The sequence below is a fragment of the Castor canadensis genome, chromosome 10, assembly GCF_047511655.1.
Source record: "Castor canadensis chromosome 10, mCasCan1.hap1v2, whole genome shotgun sequence".
Taxonomy (NCBI): domain Eukaryota; kingdom Metazoa; phylum Chordata; class Mammalia; order Rodentia; family Castoridae; genus Castor; species Castor canadensis.
The window spans coordinates 11,013,799-11,032,563 of NC_133395.1; the positions used below are offsets into that span (position 1 = coordinate 11,013,799).

Genomic DNA, 18,765 nt, shown 5'->3' on the forward strand with positions numbered 1-18,765 from the left:
TCCACCTGAGCATACCATCATCTCTGTGTGTCTTTATGATGTGGTGTGTCCCCAAGTGTGTGGAGTCCTTTATGAGTCCCTGTTTGATGTGGTGTGGACCAGGTGTGGGTCCAACATGAGGTCAAGGCTGAGCATGGGCGCTCAGGTGCGTTAGTGTATGTTCTAATGTGGGACTTACAGGTGTGCAGAATAGGTTGTGCCGGTGTCTGGCGTGCGTGTGTGCGTGTGTGTTCCCAGGTGTGTGCAGCAGGTTGGCCTGTGTCTAGTGTGGGTTGTCCCGGAGAAGGTGACTGCGCGGTTCCGGCAGAGAGGGCCCAGGAGTGCAGTCGGATGTATTCGCAGCCAGGCGTCCCCGAGGCCTGAGGCCCTGCGGCCAGGTGCACTCTGGGCCAGCTGTGCGCACGGCCTGGCGTTCCCGCGGCCCAGTGTCCCCTCGGCCCGGTGTCCCCGCGGCCCGGTGTCCCCGCGGCCAGGTGCACTCTGGGCCAGCTGTGCGCACGGCCTGGCGTTCCCGCGGCCAGGTGTCCCGCGGCCCGGTGTCCCCGCGGCCAGGTGCGCTCTGGGCCAGGTGCGTGCGCGGTCCGCGTCCCCGCGGCCAGGTGCGCTCTGGGCCAGGTGCACGCGCGGTCCGCGTCTCCGCGGCCCGGTGTCCCCGCGGCCAGGTGTCCCGCGGCCCGGTGTCCCCGCGGCCAGGTGCGCTCTGGGCCAGGTGCGCGCGCGGTCCGCGTCCCCGCGGCGGGCGCGGCGGGCTCCGACTGGGGCTCGGGCTCGGGCTCCGGCGCCGCGTGCCGCCTGCAGGGGGCGCCGCCCGGGGCGGCCTGCGCGCCGCGGGCCCGGGAGGGCGTTTCCGCCCCGCCCCCGGCGTGTGGCGTCCGCGTTCCGCGGCCGAAGGCGGAGGCGCGACCCGCACCGGCCCAGGCCCCGCCTGCCCCGGGGAAGCGGCCGCCGGGTGGACCGGAGCCGAGCGGCTGAGAAACGGCCCCGAGGAGCCGTCGTGAATGTGAGCGAGTCCTCCTACCGCCTGGACTCCCAGCCTGGCCACCATTGGTATTTCGCCCCACTAGCCGTCACGCCACGGTCTCCCCGAAACCCAGCGAGGCGGCTCTGCCCACTCGTTTTTAACCCAACTCCTGAACCCCACGCTTAGGCTGTTAGTGTTGGAGTGAAGGGAGAGTGCACTGGACTAACAGCCTTTTAAAAACTTCAGAGAGCAGATTATTCATTGTGCTAAACGTCCCAGGGACGAATCATGAATTAAAAACCAAAGGCCGTCTCCCAGTCAACGGGATCGACCCGTGGAAAGCGCAGGTCTTCGTTTTCCAGCCCCCAGCAGCCCTGAGAAACTGCGAGCTGCTTCCCAGCTGGAGAGCTGAGACCGCAAGCTTACCTGCGTCTCTCGGCGGTGGTTTTTGTGTGGATACAGTCTTCACTAGTTGATTTGGGTGGATGCAGTCTTCACTAGTTGATTTGGGTGGATGCAGTCTTCACTAGTTGATTTTGCTAACCAGGGCCCTAACAGTCCCGGAGAGAGTGGCAGTCCATGGTGACTTTGGATAGAGGCTATGTGGGCCAGAACACGGATAGAAACCTGTACTATTTAACTTTTTAATTATCTGTTCATTTTTTTCTCTTTACCTACTAAGAGTTCTTGAGAATTCCAGCTGCCAGCAGGTGGAGTCACTGGGAGACTTTCTTTCTACCTGCCCTTGGCCAGGTGGGTGCTGTGGAGGTGTAGTACCTAGCCATGTTTGAAGAGGGACACTGCCCAAGGAAAGGTGCAGATAAAAGGCCAACATCAAGCGATCTTCGTAGTCTTCTCTAGAACATTCTCCATCTGGGGTAAACCTTAGCTATTAGAGATTTTACTCAGAGTCTCAGTTAAACGTAACCACCCAGCATCATGGTTAATAAGAATTCATTCTTCAATCCAAGCTTCCGTGGTCAGAGAAACAGCTCAGAGCAAGGCAGTCTCGTTTGGGTTTTGAGGTCCTATCTTTGGGCCTCACACTCCGTGAGGTGCGGTCGCACACCCCTAAGTGGGTTTACAGAGAAGAACCTAGTTATCGGAAGTTTCTGGGTTTGTATGGCATTGTGAGGCAGTAGACATAAATGGAGGGAGAGGCAGTCTGCTGTTGAGTGGAGGGATGAATACCCACGGGAGGGTATGGAAAGGGTCAGATCTGAGCAGAGGGAAGTTTTATGGGCAGAGGAATGAGAAAGTGGCGTTCCTGGTGGTGGGCAACATAACAATTAAAATGAAGCTTCAGAGAGAGTTCAGCAACAGATGTGCTGAGGCCACACTGGGATGGGGAGGGCTGAGCCAGATAAGTGCCAGGAAGCAAGGCACTCTGGTGGTAAGCTCTATTTTTGATCAAGATTCCAATTTTTTTTTCATTAAGGAAATAGTAAGCAAACATAGAACCACAGGGAATAATATAATGAATTTCCAAGCCATCAAATAGATTTCATGATTCTTGTTTGGCCTTATTTGCATCTTTATTTTTATTCATTTATTATTGAAGCAATCTAAAACACTTTGTTCCAGATAATATAACAGCGTATGCCTATGTATGCACCTCCAAAGAAAGGACATTTTCTGGTATAACTATTGTAGCATTGTCACCCTCTAATGAAATTGATAATTACTCCTTAATGTCTTCTAAAATCTAGTTCCTAGTTACATTTCCCTGATTGGCTCAAAAATGCACTCATTTTTATTGTTGATTTGTGTGACTCAGAATCCGAACAAGGGCCACACGTGGTAGCTGTAGAGTGTCTCTTCCTGTTCCCCAGGAAGAGACAAGATAGGTTTTCAGGTTTTCAGGCCATTGGGTCTCTGTACAAGTGCTCAGATCTGCCACTGTCATGCAAAAGTAGCATGGCTGTATTCACATAATACTTAATTTTCAGAGTTATTTTAAATCCACTCATGAGTTGGACTTACCCACAGGCCAACCCTGGTCTGGAGCAGCTCTGTGGGTTTCTTTAATGCCGATGAGTTGTTGAAGTCTCTTGATTGACTACCTATAGAATGCCAAATATTCTGGCTTTTTTTTTTTTTTTTTTGGGAGGTACTGGGGTTTGAATTCAGAGTCTTATGCTTGCTAGGCAGGCATTCTACCTCTTGAGCTATTCTACCAGCCCCCATATTCTGGCCACTTTTTAATATGATTTATATTTCCTGTAACTGGGAGTTAAATCTGAAGGCTTAATTACATTTGGGCTCCCCATTTTTGGCAAGTCTACTTCAGAAGTGGTTTAAATATATACTTACCCTACTTTAAAGGACTTAGGAACCCTCAACACTCCTAAAGTCAGCTTTGCCTGTTGGCTTAGAATGTACTCTTCTTTCTCTTCTTACTTTGATTATCTGTAGGAGAGAATACAACTGTTACTTCTTAAAGTAGTTGAGAACATTGAATTCCTTCTCTAAATCAGTGGGAACTTTTTCTACTTAAGGCATTCCTTGGCCCATTGGGCTGGTACCAGGGCCACTTGTTCCACTAAATGGAAATACTTTCCTTCCATGGGCCCAAGCCCAGGGTTTGAGATTGCCTTCCACAATCATTTGTTTGTTAGCAGTACTGGGGTTTGAACTCAGAGCCTTGTGCTTACCAGGCAGGTACCCTACCATTTAGCCATGCATCCAGCCCTTGTTTGGTTTTAAGGCCTTCTTAAACACTTGTCTTCGCTCATCGTCTTATCTTACCCCACCCCTCAGTAGGACTGAGAACTGGCTGTTTGGTCCATGTGGACTTGCTGGTCTCTGTGTGAAGCAGGCTAACTTATCTTGTGTCCTGTGAAAGGATTCTGGAGCCAAAAGCCTTTCGGACTCTCAGACTCACTATACTGCTGGATTCCAGGGCAACACATCTTTGAACACATAAACTTACAAGTGGGAAATGTTCTCCTGTGTCCTGGAATGTTTGTGACTCCTAAATTCTAAAGCATCAGAGGCATTATGCTGGTGCCGGCTGAAAGAAAGAATAGTAGAGGGAAACTAGGTGCATATCCTTTTCCCCATTTTTCTATTGAGCTGTGGTCATTTGTTTGACAGTACTGGGGTTTGAACTCAGGGTTTCATGCTTGCTAGGCAGGTACCCTACTGCTTGAGCCATGTCCCCAGCCCTTTTTCCTTGGTTATTTTTGAGATAGGGTCTTGCATTTTTGGAAGGGCTGGTCTGGCCCTGATCTTACTACTTACTCGGCTCCCACAGCTGTGATGACAGGTGTACACTTCCACATCCAGCTTTTTTTAGTTGACATGGGAGTCTCACTAACTTTTCCCCTAGAATCACAATCTTCCTGAACTCTGCCTCCCTCATATCTGGAATTGATTATAGGAGTGAGCCACTGTGCCTGGCTCAGTGTGTGTTTACTTTTGTAAGACACCACTAGATATTATATAGTTTTCATAAAAAACTTTCCAGATTGGCTCTACCACTTTGTATTCAACCAGCAATGTATGAGAGTTCCAGTTGCTCCATATCCTTGTCAGCACTTCATATTATCAGGTTTTGTTTTGTTTTTAGTTATCCTAGTAGATGTTGTACGTGCTTTGTGAGGTTTTTTAAAATCTAATTTCAGGTTTTTGAGATTATAAAAATGTTTACTAATTCTTGAATAAATTGCTGAATTAAATGTATATACTTGTTATGAAAATAAATATTCCTGGTTTTTCTGATGACTTTGTACATTTGATTATGGAAAATATTCTATATTGAAAAATTAAACCAGAATTTTATACAGATAGGAGTCATTTTTATATCTCACTACTAAGAGGTCATACTTGGCAAGGGACATCAGAATGATCATACCTGCATACACACGCACGTTGCAGTGATCCATGTTTTCGATTCCTCTGTGAGCATCTCATTCCTATTTTACCATTGTATCAATACTGCCATATTTGCTTTGCCATGAGTTTTGCACTAGATTAGGTTGACGGGTGAAAGGTTAACTACCTGAGAGCAAACTGGATGTGAGTGAAGTAATTTATTCAAGTGCCTCTTAACTATAGTGAACACTGCTGTAGTTTGAAAAAACAGGCCCTTTGTGTTTGTGAAACAGAGGTCAGAGCTTGCATTGGACCCCTCTTTCTTATGAAAGCCTGGCGAGCTTGATGCAGGAGAGTACTTGACATTTCCCTTGTCAAATAAAAATCCCGTGCCTCTCTTTGGTGATTCAGGAACTGTGATCACTGGTCACTGCTGCTTCAAAATGGAGTAGTTGCCAAAATGCACTGTTAATGTTTGTCCTCTCACTCCTCCCATCCAAAAAAAACTGTCAACGTCTTGGGCACGCAAGGTCATTGCCCAGGAAAGCCTGGTCTGTAAATTCAGTCTCCACCCCTGAGTTCCAGTTCGAGCTTCCTGTTGATAGTGCCATTTAAAAACCAGGGAGCAAAGGTTATATCACCTACTTGGATTTACTCTGTGGGACTTTCAATTCTGAAAGGTTGCTGGAGGGGTAGACTGATTGACAGACCTTCTTTCTAATACAGAGACATGAGAAAAAGAAAAAAACAAACTGAGTTGACAAAGGAAGGTTGAAGACAGATTGCCAGATGGGCTTTTGAGGTTGTGGTTTAAAGCTTTAGAGGCCAATACTAGAAAGATCTGGTGCAGAGTGTTAATGAAATGGGGTGGATTGCTGAGGCCAGGTCACTTCTGGTTTAACTGACAACATAGTACATCAAATAGGGTTGGAAAATTCAGAAATAATAGATGTTAAGCATGTTACTGTCATTGGACCCAAGTCTTTGTTTTGTTTTAAAAATTATTTATGAATCTTCTTTAAACTTATCTTGTTCAAGTCATTTTAATAAAGTCAAATATATGTTCATACATATTTGGAGGAGTGGGTTTAAAAGGAAGGAATAGTGGAAATGCATTGGGCGTTTCAGTCCAGGAATTTTAGGATACCAGATTAATATACCTGCTGCCCCCTGGTGGCAGTGTATTAAACAGTGTGGCTCAGAGGTAAGGACTTCTGGAAAGACAAGGCCATTGTACTGCTCTGTCCAGAGCAGACCAGGAGATACCATCTCCCCTGCTCTTCTTGTGCTAGCTCCTGGTGTTATCTCAAGTAGATCAATTTAGCTAAGGCCTAGATTTCACTTTCTTCAACTCTAACATGTCATTTATGAAGTTTCTTCCAGTTTTAACATCCTTTGATTCTCTGATGATATTAGCAAATATTACATAGACAAGGTGTCAAGTTTCATTTTTTCCTTTGGAAGCTGTATTCTAATATGTCCCAAATGTTTATTCAAGAAAGTATGTCCTGGAAAGAATTCCTGAGTCCAGACCCGATTTAACCCTGGGCAGCAAGCTGCATATATATACACGTGTGTGTACATATACTCACAGTACAGAGGACTCGATGATGCTGCATGGTTATAAAAAGCTGAAGTGTTATATCATTTACAAACCATTTTAACTTTAGTTGTGGAAAAAAAATCTATAACCTCATTTTAACCATTTAACATCTTAACCATTTTTAAATGACGGTTCAATCACATTAAATGTTTTCACATCATTGTGCCACCATCACCATTATCCATGTCCAGAACTTTTTCCTCTTCCCAAACTGAAACTCAACACTAATTCCTCACTCCCCTCCCCCTTAGCTCCTGCTACCTACCTTTCTATTTTCTGTCCCTGTGACTATGGCTGTTTAGATACCTGATAAGAGTACAGTCATGCAGCATTTGTCTGTTGTGACTGGCTTATTGCATTTGGTCTAATGTCCACAAGGTTCATCCATTTTGTAGCAGAATTACCTTGGGTGGCTTCTGTCTTTTGGCTCTTCTGAGGAAAGCTGCCAGGAACATGGTAATCTTAACATCATTTTTAGCATACCATGTTTATTAATGCCAGGAAGGGTTTATACCAAATTTGTTCTGTGCATAAAAAGTTAAACTTCTTTATCAAGAGCATCAGTCAGCCATACCAGATGAGTAGTATATGGATTTTTTATGAATAAGTTTAAAAATCAGATAGCATTTACTGGACACAGCTATATGCCAGACACTGTTATATCTGTGATACATTCTATTATTTAGTCCTTATAATTCTGTGATTTACCCTTCTCTCAAAAGGGGGCTGGTAGTTATTAACATCACCTGTAGGCTAGAATTTTATTCATGATCTTCATCCATCAGTCATTTGTCTCATCTTCCAGTGCTATAACCAAGAATCGGAAAGATGAAATGCCTTGAACAAGGAAGGGCACACAGCTACAAGGGGGCAGGGTTTACCTGACCATGAAGTTTGAGGCATATTTAGTTCGAAGGTTTGTGTTCTTGTATCTGTACCACATTGGCTCCTGCTGCCAGGAATAGCACCAGACAGCTATGATCTGAGGGGTATTGGCACAATATTAGGAAACTGCACTGCTGTAGTAATTTATAAATAGAAAAACTTTCATAAAGTCTTTGCATTAGATAGTTGCTCTTTCCATTTTCCTTGAGGTGGCACAGCATTGATTCATCGATTCACCTGAAATGTATTGCCAAGGCTTGCCTCTGGGGGATCTTGCAGAATAAATCTCCCTGTTTGCATAGGGTGGTTCTCGTATGTTTCTGAGATTATCCTCCACTCTGTTTTTTAGTTTCCCTTTCTTCCCTGTGGATGGGCAGAGAACTAGGACTGTTTTCATTGCACTTTGCTCCCTGTCTCTTTAGTGGCATGGTGTATCCACTTAACCATTTATTAATATTTAAAGTTGCTACCAAATATCCATTGTCCTCTATATTAGTTCCTGATCCCATTTTATTCAGAGATGTGTCTAGGTGTGGAGAATGAGAGAGAAACAGAGATGTGCAGGTAGCATGCGTGAGGCCCTGGGTTCGATCCCAGCACCAAAAAAAAAAAAAGAAAAGACAAAAAAAAAAAAAAAGTTTTCCCCAGAGATGTGCAGGACTTCCAGGGAGGTGTTGAAAAGGAGACTGGTTCAACTGGAAGTAGGGCCTTGTTTCCTCACCCTGCCCTTCCCTGTTCCTACTCCTTTGAATATGGTAGTATGGCAGCAATTTTAACAGCCATTTTTCTGTCATGAAGGGACCTTGAGAATGGAAGCCACAAGCTAGCAGTGAACATAAGAGCCTGATGTGGTGGATTACATGAATAGCCACAAATTCTTGTCACCCTGTTACACATATGCCCATGCCTTGTGGCTTTGTAGCTCTCCCTGTAAAGAGAGGCAGTCTGTAGCTCCCTCCCGGACCCTGACTTGGAGAGTACAAGCCTGAGTGCATTAAGTAGGCCATACTATAGGGGTAGTAGGGGGAGGGGAGTTTGTCCTGTTTTAAGGAATTAGAGCCTGAGCAGGGGAAATGGAGATAGCTGAGATGGGAAATTAGTTACACATGGAAGGATTGATCAGTCACTGCACTCAAGTTTTCCCACTGTCAAAGAATGGAGTTATTAATATAAAAATATAGAAAGCTAGAAGGAATACTGTTGTATAGATTGGATAGAGAATATTGGTGTAAACTCATGGTTTTCAATAAACATAGATATGGAAGTGAATATAGATGCAAATACACATGTATTCTGTTGAGGCAGGTGGGAGCAGGTATATCCCAGTATCCATGAGCACATGTCATATCCAGATCCTGGCTTTTAGATACCATTTTCCACTAAGAGGAACAAGAGCTTCTTGGAGAAATGACTGATCACAGGGCTTAGATGTGAAAGTCAAAGATGAAGTTGGAGCATCTTAAGCAAGAAAGCAAAGCAAGTATTCAGAGAATGATGAACTGAGTCCAGGGGACAGAAAAACCTGTTGGAATGAGCTCCATTTGTCCAAATCAAGGACAATTTGAGTGTCAACAGAAACATTGATAGCATTGGATAGGTCCACACAGATACAAGTAAGCAAATGAACAAATGACAATTTTGGTGAATGGAGTATTTGCAGTTTTGAGATACCTCTTCACAAAGTACATATAGTAAAGCTATAAGGAGGAAGAGAGACTTCACCTTAGGAAAAATCTGGGGTTACCACCTAAATGAGGTGATCAGAGTGAACATCATCAATGGGACAAATTGGAACTGTGTGCTGTGTGGTAGGAGAGAGAACATTTTGAAGAATTCCTGCTGAGCACACATGGCCTAGATTTAACCCAGAGGCAACCCAGATGATAGCAAATTGAGGGACATCCAACAAAATAAATGGCCTGAAAATCTTTAAAAGATCATGACAAAAGAAGGAGACTAAGGATGTAGTAGCCAGATGCAGTTGGGGTCTTATGCTGGGTGCTTTTGCTGGAGAGCACATTATTAGGACAGTTGGCCAAACTTGAAAGTGTGAAGGTAGTAACCCCAGTGAGATATGCTAGTTCTCTGATGCTAAGGCTTGTGGGTAGATGAGACATGTCCTGGTTGGATGGAGACGTTAACACATTCAGGTGCAGAGGACTTTAGGTTGGCAACTTACCAATGGCTTCTCATTGGTAAGCACAGATTCTAGGGTTGAGAGTTGCATGTAGTTGCTGGTGCCCAGCCTTCTTGGTGGTCTGGGACTGCAAACCTCAGCAGGTATTGGACAAGGACATAGGGCTACAAAGTTACTGGATTGCTTCTGCCCCTGGGGCTTTGGGATCAGGGGGATTACACAGGGGAGATGGTGCTTGAAGTGACCTGGAAATCTTGAGGGACCGATAGGATTTTGCTAGGCAGGATATAGAGAAATGAAGGGTCAGGAGGTCCTAAAAGCTGTAGCAACCTTGTGAACAAAAAGGACAGATTATGCCACAGAGCAGTGTGAAGCATGGCTCAAATGTGACCAGAGAGAGATGACTGACTTGGGACTGGCCTTTGTGAGCCACAATCAGAAATTTAGACTTGGCCCTCCTGAATTTGTTATCTACTGCTGGAAACAACCACCCAAATTAGTGGCTGTAAACAGAAAGCATTACCCAGAGTTCTGTGGGCCAGAATTTGAATGCTGCTTGCCTGAATGACTCTAGCATGGAGTCTCTCACTGCTGCCCTCAGGGTGCAGGCTGGGGCTGTGGTCATCTCCAAGCTTGATGCAGGGAGGCTCTAGGCTCATGTAACAGGTGGCAGGCCTGTGGTCCTTTCTGGCTATCTATGAAGCCTCAGTTCTTGTCCACATCAGTGTCTCCATAGAGAGCCTATAAAATGTATCAGACTCCCTTGGTGAGGAACCTGAGACAGCAAAGGAGAGCCCTAAGACAGAAACCTAATTTTATAACCTAATCTGTTGAATAACACCCCATCACCTCCTCTGTATTGTTTGTTTGAAGGGAGTCACTAAACTTAGCCTATTCTTGAAGAGCAGTAATCACACAGGGACAGAAATGCTGGGGACAGCCTTATCATGGGCCATGTGAGCAGCCACCCACCAGAACCCCACAGCCAGAACAGGCAGCAAGAGGCACAGATGGACAGGTTTGGGTTCACAATCTTCCCAATTGGCTAACTATTGTTTGGGGAGGGTGAGGCTGATAGGCTGCTGTTTGTGAAATATTGTACAGAGAGAAAGTGTGTCAGGTTTATATCAATCCAGTCTTTTCCTTGCATCATTATATTCAGAATTAAAAACAAATACAATAGTGGTCTTTTAAACCTTTAGGCTCCCAGAAAACCAGCCATCTGGGGTATAGTTAAAATCCTGCCTCCTTCCCCCAGAGGCCCAGCTGGCACCGCAGCCCAGCTCACAGCACTTAGAGTCGTGTCCTGTGTTGTGCTGCTGACACCAGATGTTGAAAGTAAAAAATGTAATGTAGTCCACATTTTGTAAGTGAACATTTTTTGTTGCTTAGTATTTACACTTCAATTTGACCTTGAATCATCAGAGTAAAAACATAATTCTCTTAAAATTTGTACTCAGCATTACTGTAAAATGATGGTAAATTTAAAGGGCCAATACTTCCTTACTTGGAAAGGGCTCTCTTTTAATTAAAGTTAGATATTTTGTATTTATTTTTATGCATTTTGTATAACTTGGACACTTGAAGCTCTTTTGAAAAAGGTGTAGGTGTATACAAATGTTAAAGCTTTAATACTTGGAAAAATTATTTTTCTGGTTAATTGAACTTTTCCCCTGGATAAGGCTAAGTAGAAATTTTTTCCTAGAAAATCCTATGAAAGTGAATTAATATGCCATCTCTTTTTGTAGTATACAAGCATGAATCCTCTTTAATCCAAAAGGTGGCCATTAAAAGCATCAATATAAAACCAAACAGCCCCTCCCACCATCAGTGGCTTCCAAAAAGGTTGATCATCAGAGTCACCTGGCGAGCTTTTTAATGTGTTTTATTTTAAATATAGGTTCATGTCCCCTAATTCCTAAGCTACTAAACTAAGTCCCAGGCCTTCCCCCGCCTGCCCTTGGCCGTGCATGCCGTGCCCTGGTTCCTAGTAGCCCCAGGGGCTCCCTGTCTGCCTGGGCTTCTCTGTGCCTGCTCACTTGTTGACCCAGCTCCCACCAAGCTCTACCTGGCCTAGAAGGCTGCCTCTTCCACCATGATGAACTTTTAACCCTCCAAGATCAGTTCACAAGGTCCAGTCGGGGGCTGCTAGCACATCATGAACAGAATCCCTCCCTGCCTGTTCTCGTGTTCATGCTGTGCTGAACATGACATTAAACACATCATATTCTAATATATTGTATTCATATCTTTGTAGAGACTTATTTAGTTAACAGTTTTCTCTCTTTTTCCTTTTTCAGTTACATAGGCAAAGAAAACAAAATGATGCTACCTATAGTTAACCAGGGAGTACACAGGAAGGAGTAGTCACACATTTACCAATAACCAGAAGTACAAATTGTACAACTTTTGGAAAAACAAGATGCTAATACTTAACTGTATGCTCTAAAACTATTTAAACCTTCTGAACCAGTCATTCTACTTCTAAAAACTTTAAGGACATAAGTAAGCATGTGCCTCAAAATGTACAAGGGCTTTCAGTGTACCACTGCTAAGAGCAATAAAATACAGACAATCAAAATGTCTAACACAGAGGAAAATGAATGCATTTCGGCTCATATTTCTTATACTAGGCTGTGGTATACAAAGGCCACTCTCCCAAACATGCTTTGGTGCTTCGTCCTAACAGAGGATACTTCTAACTGTGGTGAATTGGCAGAATTGGCCTTTCCTGCCTTGTAGATACGCTTTCATGAAGATGTAAAACTGGAAGTTACAGCAGCAATTCTTGTGTTTAGGAAAGGGATGAGCCTAAGGCAAACTCAATAAATTGAGGCCAAAGCAAAAAAAAAAAAGGTGTCCTTAATGACACCTCAGAACCTGTTTTATGAGAGCCCTTGGTTACTTAAGCCACTTATATATGAACAGTTGCCTCTGCTCAAAGCATAGTAAGTGATATTAGTCATACAAGAGAGTACTTTAGAACCAATAAAAGTTTAGGTAACAGAGGTAAAGTTATAAGTAGGTGATGTACACTTTAAAAAATTACAAAACAGCATGTTCCCATTTAAAAAAACAAAAGCAAAAACGTAATATGGCTTCATTTGCCAAGAAAAAGGTCTAGAATGATACTAAAAGTTTCAAAGCAGTTATCTCTGAAAGATAGGGTTTAAATGTTTTCTTTTCTCATGTACACATTTTCTATTTTTCTCTACAGTGTGTGTCACTTGAAGATTCTGCCACCTTTTCTATGGCTATCAATTCAGTGCAATTTTGGGTAGGAGGAGCAAGAATATTCTAGTGAGCTTTTTTAATAGCAGTAGTTTTCTTATTGAAGTGAAATTCACACAATAAAAAGCCTTTCAAAAGTGAAGAACTGAGTGATACTCAGTACATTCTCATTGTTGGGCAACTACCTCCCATCTAGTTGCAGAATATTTTCTTCATCCCTATAGAAAACCCCATCCCTTCCACCTCTCAGCCCTCACAGCCATCAGTTCCCTTTCTGTTTCTGTAGTTTACCTGTTCTGGGTGTTTTCATCAGTGCAATCATACAATGTAACCCTTTGCATCAGCCTTCTTGTACTTGGGATGATGTCACTGAGGCTCCTCATGCTGTCATGTGGGTCTGCTGGGGCCACCATAACAAGGTATCATGAGTCAGGTGGCTTGAACAACAGAATTTTCTCACAGTTTTTTAAACTGGAGGTCCATGATAGGTGCTGGCTGGGTTGCTTTCTTCTGAGGGCTCTCCATGGCATGTAAATGGCCCTTTTCTCCCTGTGTTTCCTTGTGGTCTTTTCCTACATACTGTGTGTGGGCATTTCTAGTTTCCCTTTGTGTGTTCAAATTTCCTTCTCTTGGAGGGATACTAGTCAGACTGGGTTGAGGCCCACCCTCAACACCTCATTTTAACCTAATCACCTCTTTAAATACCCTATATCCAAATACAGTCACGTTCTGAGGCACTGGAGGTTAGGATTTCAACTTATGACTTTTGGGGGACAAATTTCAGTCCAAAACAATCAGTGTGTGCTGTTTTTAGAATTCCATTTACCCACTGTTTTCTACTATAGAGTTCTTTAGGTACACGTTCCAGCCCTCTTATAGTAATTCTCTCTTATCAACAGTTTTGCTTTCCAAGGTTTTCATTACTGTAGTCAACTGTAGTCTTAAAATATTACATGGGAAAATACAGAAATAAACAATTTATAAATTTCATGCACTGTTAAAAATGTGATGAAACCTGTCCTGCCTAGGACAGATGTATCCATGCAGTATACACTACCCACTCGGTAGTCACTTAATAGCTTTATGTAGCTCCACTACCAAGGTAGCATAGTGCTTTGTTCAAATGACTCCTAGTTTACTTAATAATGGCCCCAAAGTGCAAGAGTGGTGAAGCTGGCAATTCAGATATGGCAAAGATAAGCTGGAGAGTGCTTCTATTAAGTGAAAAGGCTAAAGTACAAAAAGATGATGAGGGTCCACATTCTCATAACTTTTATTATGGAACATTGTTAAGACTGTTGTATTTTTTATTAGTGTCATTCACTCTTACTTTGCCTAGTTTGTAAATTAAATTTTGCCAGAGGTGTGTATATTTAGAAAAACATAATATACGTAGAGTTTGGTACTATTTGCAGTTGAAGGCATCCTCAGTATCCTGGGATATTTCCCCTCAGATAAGGGTGTCCACTGTAGCACACTTTGAGCTCAAGGGTAGAGCCTGTGTCTGTGGCCTGACAGACAAGGGTAGAGCCTGACCTGGTGGCCTTGGTCAGCACTGGCTGCCCTTGTCTGGCTCTCGTGCCTGGGACAGTGCACTGAGTGCCAACCTCTCTGCATCTCCATCTATCGTCAGTGTACGTGGAATAATGAGCTGGTGATCTCTGGATACCTCGTGTTTCTGTTGGTGGAGGGAGCTTTAAAATAAACATTGGAAGCTGTGTGGTCGTGTGTTTGTGGTCCAGATAATGAAAACAAATTGGCTAATTGGGGATTCCAAGGACCAAATGAATGAACACATTTTTTCTACACATGTCTCTTTATGGGAAACAAGAAAGTTAAAGTGTGTCACCTGCCTTAAGAAGTTTAGTAGATGCCTGGTAGTGAGGGGTAAGGAGGGGGGTAAGGGAGGGAGCAGGGGGAGGGGCGGAGAAATGACCTAAACATTGTATGCACATATGAATAAAATAAAAATTAAAAAAAATAAAAATAAAACAATAAAAAAAAAGTTTAGTAGAGGGCTGGCAGAGTGGCTCACATGGTAAAGCACCTGCTTAGTAACCATATGAACCTGAGTTCAAACCCCAGTACCTCTAAAAAAATAGGAAAGCAAAAGAAAATTTAGTAGAGTGTTTGCCTAGCATGCACAAGGCCAGCACTGCCAAAAGAAAGTAGACTAGTAGGTTGTGACCAGTCTACTTACATGTAAAAAATCAGAGGTGGCTTGTGATGGAGGTAGAATCTGAGCTGGGACATTAGGATAGGTGGTTTGAGTGGGAAGACATGAATGGGGTAATCATGTAGTGCAAAAAGATTAGGGGGTGGAAAGCCAGCTTGTGTGCAGATCCATCTGCTTAGGCTGCAGTTTTGGGCAGGGAAGAAAAGGCAGTTTACTGGGGTCTCAAACAGCCTGCATGTTGCTGGGGAAGTGACTGAAGGGCTTGAGCTCTGCTCTGGTTTGTGACTTTGGGGTGAAGGTAGTAAAGTATGGAGAGTCCTAGACAGGAGACCAGAGTAGAAAGAGGAACAGCTTGTGACTGCTGAGTCGGGGGGTGAAGCTGCAGAAGGAAGGAAGTGTTGGGCAGGGGAGGAGGAAAGGGCAGGGCACTGGCATTGAGTTGTCTAGCCAGGGCATCATTAGTGCTGCTTAGTGAAAGAAAGCTGGAAGCACTTACTTGAGAGGAAGGTAGGAAGTCCTTTCAGCAGGACACCGTGTGAGTGGCATCTCCAGAGAAGCCATCCTGCAGGCCCACTGTGGGTGGAGCTGTAAGAAAAGTAAGATCCCCAACTAGAGAGATGGGGAATGAAGCAGGCTTCAGTGCTACACACATTTCGTGTTGGTGGTGTCTTGGTCAGCTCAGATTGGGGCTTAAATCACACACTTTATGTTCCCACAATTCTGTGTTGTCTCTGGAACTAGAGGAGTTAACCTCCCCTGGGTACAAAGCTGAGAAAGGGGAACAGACAGAGACTCCCCATTCAAATTGGAGGAGAGAGGAACAGATGAGCCAGTTTGGCAAAGAAAACAAGGCCTGATACAGAACACTAACAGACTACAAAAAAGCAAGTCAAAGTGTAGTGGGAAAAAGACTGGTCAAATGCTGGTGGTGGCTGGGTCTTCTTTTGTCTACAGATAAATCAGCTCTATTGATTTACATGCGATAAAATTTATCCATTAACTATTAAAGTTCAATGATTTTTTTTAAGTTCGGTGAATAGTGAATTTCAACAAATACATATACTCGTCATATATATATACACACACACACATATATATATGTGTGTATATATGTATATATATGATATATTCTTGTACAGTGACCACCACAATCAAGGTACAGAACATCCCCATCACTCCAAACCTGCCTTCACTCCCTTTGCAACCAGTCTTTGCTCCTGATACCCAGCCTCACAACCACTGCCCAGTTTTCTGTCCTGTACGCCTTTCCACAACCTCAGTGGAACCATACAGTATGGCAGTCCTTGGTGTCTTTCGCTCAACATATGCATTTGAGATTTATCTGCATTCTTGTATCTGTGTGCCTCAATTTGTTATGCATTCTCCAGTTGGCGGACATTGGGCGGAATTCGCTCAGTGGCTATTATGAACAGAACTGCTGGGAACATTCACACGTGGGTCTGTCTGTGGTAGAGTGGCCTATTTGTCTAGAGTATGTTTCTAAGAGTAGGCTTGTGGGTTTCATGGAAAATGTATGTTTAATTCTATAACTGCCAAACTGTTTGCCAAACTTGCTTCCAATGTGTGAGTTTTAGCTATACTACATCCTTGCCAACCCTTGATACTAAGAGTCTTCAGTTTTAGCCATTCTAGTAGGTATAATGTCTCATGGTGGTTTTTATGTGCACTTCCCTAATGACTGGTGATGTTGAGCATCTTTTCATATGCTTACTTGAGACTCACATGTCTTTGGTAAAGCATCTGTTTAAATCTTTTTTTGCTGGTTTTTTTTTTTTTTTTTTTGGTGGGACTGGGATTTGAACTTGGTCTTCATGCTTACAAAGCAGGCTCTACTTTTTGAGTCACACCTTTAGTCCACATCTGTTAAAATCTTTTGTCCATCTTTAATTGGGTTGTTTTCTTCTTGAGTCATAGAGTTCTTTGTATATTCTGGATACAAGTCCTATACCTGATAGATGTTTTGTAAATATTTTGGCCTAAAATATATTTGCCTTTTTCTTTTTTTCTTTTCAGAACATCTTTAAGTCAGACTTAACTTGGTTTGTTTTTATTATTTGTGGTTTTGTGTCTTATCAAAAGTTTCCCTTCCAGAAGTGGTAGCTCTTATGTTTAGATAAATTTGAATTCATTTAACTCCACAGAATGAGATAAGAGTGTTTTAGCCTGTTTTGTTGTTGTTGTTGTTGTTTTATTGTTTTATTATTCATATGTGCATACAAGGCTTGGGTCATTTCTCCCCCCTGCCCCCATCCCCTCCCTTACCACCCACTCCGCCCCCTCCCTCTCCCCCCTCCATCCCCTCAATACCTGGCAGAAACTATTTTGCCCTTATCTCTAATTTTGTTGAAGAGAGAGTATAAGCCATAATAGGAAGAGTTTTTGCTGGTTGAGATAAGGATAGCTATACAGGGCATTGACTCACATTGATTTCCTGTGTGTGTGTGTTACCTTCTAGGTTAATTCTTTTTGATCTAACCTTTTCTCTAGTTCCTGGTCCCCTTTTCCTATTGGCCTCAGTTGCTTTTAAAATATCTGCTTTAGTTTCTCTGCGTTAAGGGCAGCCTGTTTTGTTTTTGCATATGGAAATGTAGTTGTTCTAGCACCATTTTTTTTTTTAAAACACTGACCATACAAGAGTGGGTTTGTTTCAGAACTATATTCTGTTCTATTAATTTTTAAACTAGATTTTGAAAATTGAGTTCACATACCATAAAATTCACCATTTAAATATGCACCTATGTACTTTTTAGAACATTCACAAGGTTTTGCAGCCATTACACTCTTCCACACTATTTGCATTTCCCCAAAAAGAAAGTTCCATTGATCTTCTCTAATTCCTCACTGTCTTGTTTATTGTGGCTTTAAAGTAAGTACTGAACTACAGACTTTGTTAAGCTTTTTCAACATTGGTTTGGCTATGCTAGATCCTTTGAACTTGTATAATTTTAGAATCAACTCATCAATTTCTACAAAAAGAAAAACATTGTGATTCTTACTAAGATTATGTTGAATTTATAGCTTAATTTGGGGAGAATTAACATTTTAACAATATTGAGTATTCAGATCCAGGAAAGCATGGTATAATCTCTGCATATTATTCATATATTGAATTTTATCTCAACAGTGTTTTCAATTTTAGTGTATGAGTCTTGCACATATTTTATTAAATTTGACCTTTGGTGTCTCAATTTTTTGGTGCTATTATAAATAATACTAGATTTTTTTAAAATTTCAAGTTCCAGGTTTTTCTGCTAGTGCGTAAAAATACAGTTGGTTTTTATATGTTGTTCTTGTACCCTAAGTCCTTGCTAAACTCCTTAGTTCTAACTTTTGTGGATTCTCTAGGATGTTCTATATAGATAATTGTGTCGATGGAAAAAAAAGATACTTTATCTCTTTCTAAAGTATATGCCTTTTATTTCCTTTTACTACTCCGCTAGAACCTCCAGAATCTGATGTTGAATAGAATATAGGAGTGGACATTCTTGCCTTATGTCCATCCTGGGGGAAAGTGTTTGATTACTCGCCATAAGAAAGCTGTTCACTGTAGGTTTTTCATAGATGCCCTTTAGCAGATTGAAGAAGCCATCTTCTCTTCCCAGTTTGTCAAGAACTTTTATTGTATATTTGTTGAATTTTGTCAAATGCTTGTTCTGCATCTATTGAGATCATCTTATGGTTCTTCTATTTAAATCTGTTCCTATGGTAAATTGCTGGCTGATTTAGCTACCGTGCATTCCTCAGATGAAACATCCCTTGGTAATGATGTAGTATCCTTTTTCTGTATTGGTGAATTTGCGCCGATAATATTTAAGACTTTGAATTTATGACAGATAGTAGATCTAGTCTTCTGTTACTAATGTATTTATTTGGTTTTGGTGTTGGGATAATATTGGCCTCATAAATGGAATTGAGAGTATTTTTTCCTCTTCTGG

At 42.5% G+C, this 18,765-nt stretch overlaps 1 protein-coding gene across 4 annotated transcripts in view; it reads left to right on the forward strand.

The window, feature by feature from the left end:
* The first annotated feature begins 870 nt into the window (after nucleotides 1-870).
* The window catches only part of Ggact (gamma-glutamylamine cyclotransferase), a 32,896-nt gene continuing 15,001 nt past the window's right edge, over nucleotides 871-18,765 (forward strand). The window contains exons 1-2 of one of the 4 annotated variants that reach the window (XM_074043049.1): nucleotides 882-1,000; nucleotides 1,644-1,714. The gene's annotated coding sequence lies outside the window, so the exon portion shown is untranslated. Of the gene's footprint in view, nucleotides 1,048-1,643; nucleotides 1,715-18,765 lie in introns of all 4 variants that reach the window. The other 3 variants (XM_074043047.1, XM_074043051.1, XM_074043050.1) reach the window with 3 other exon arrangements.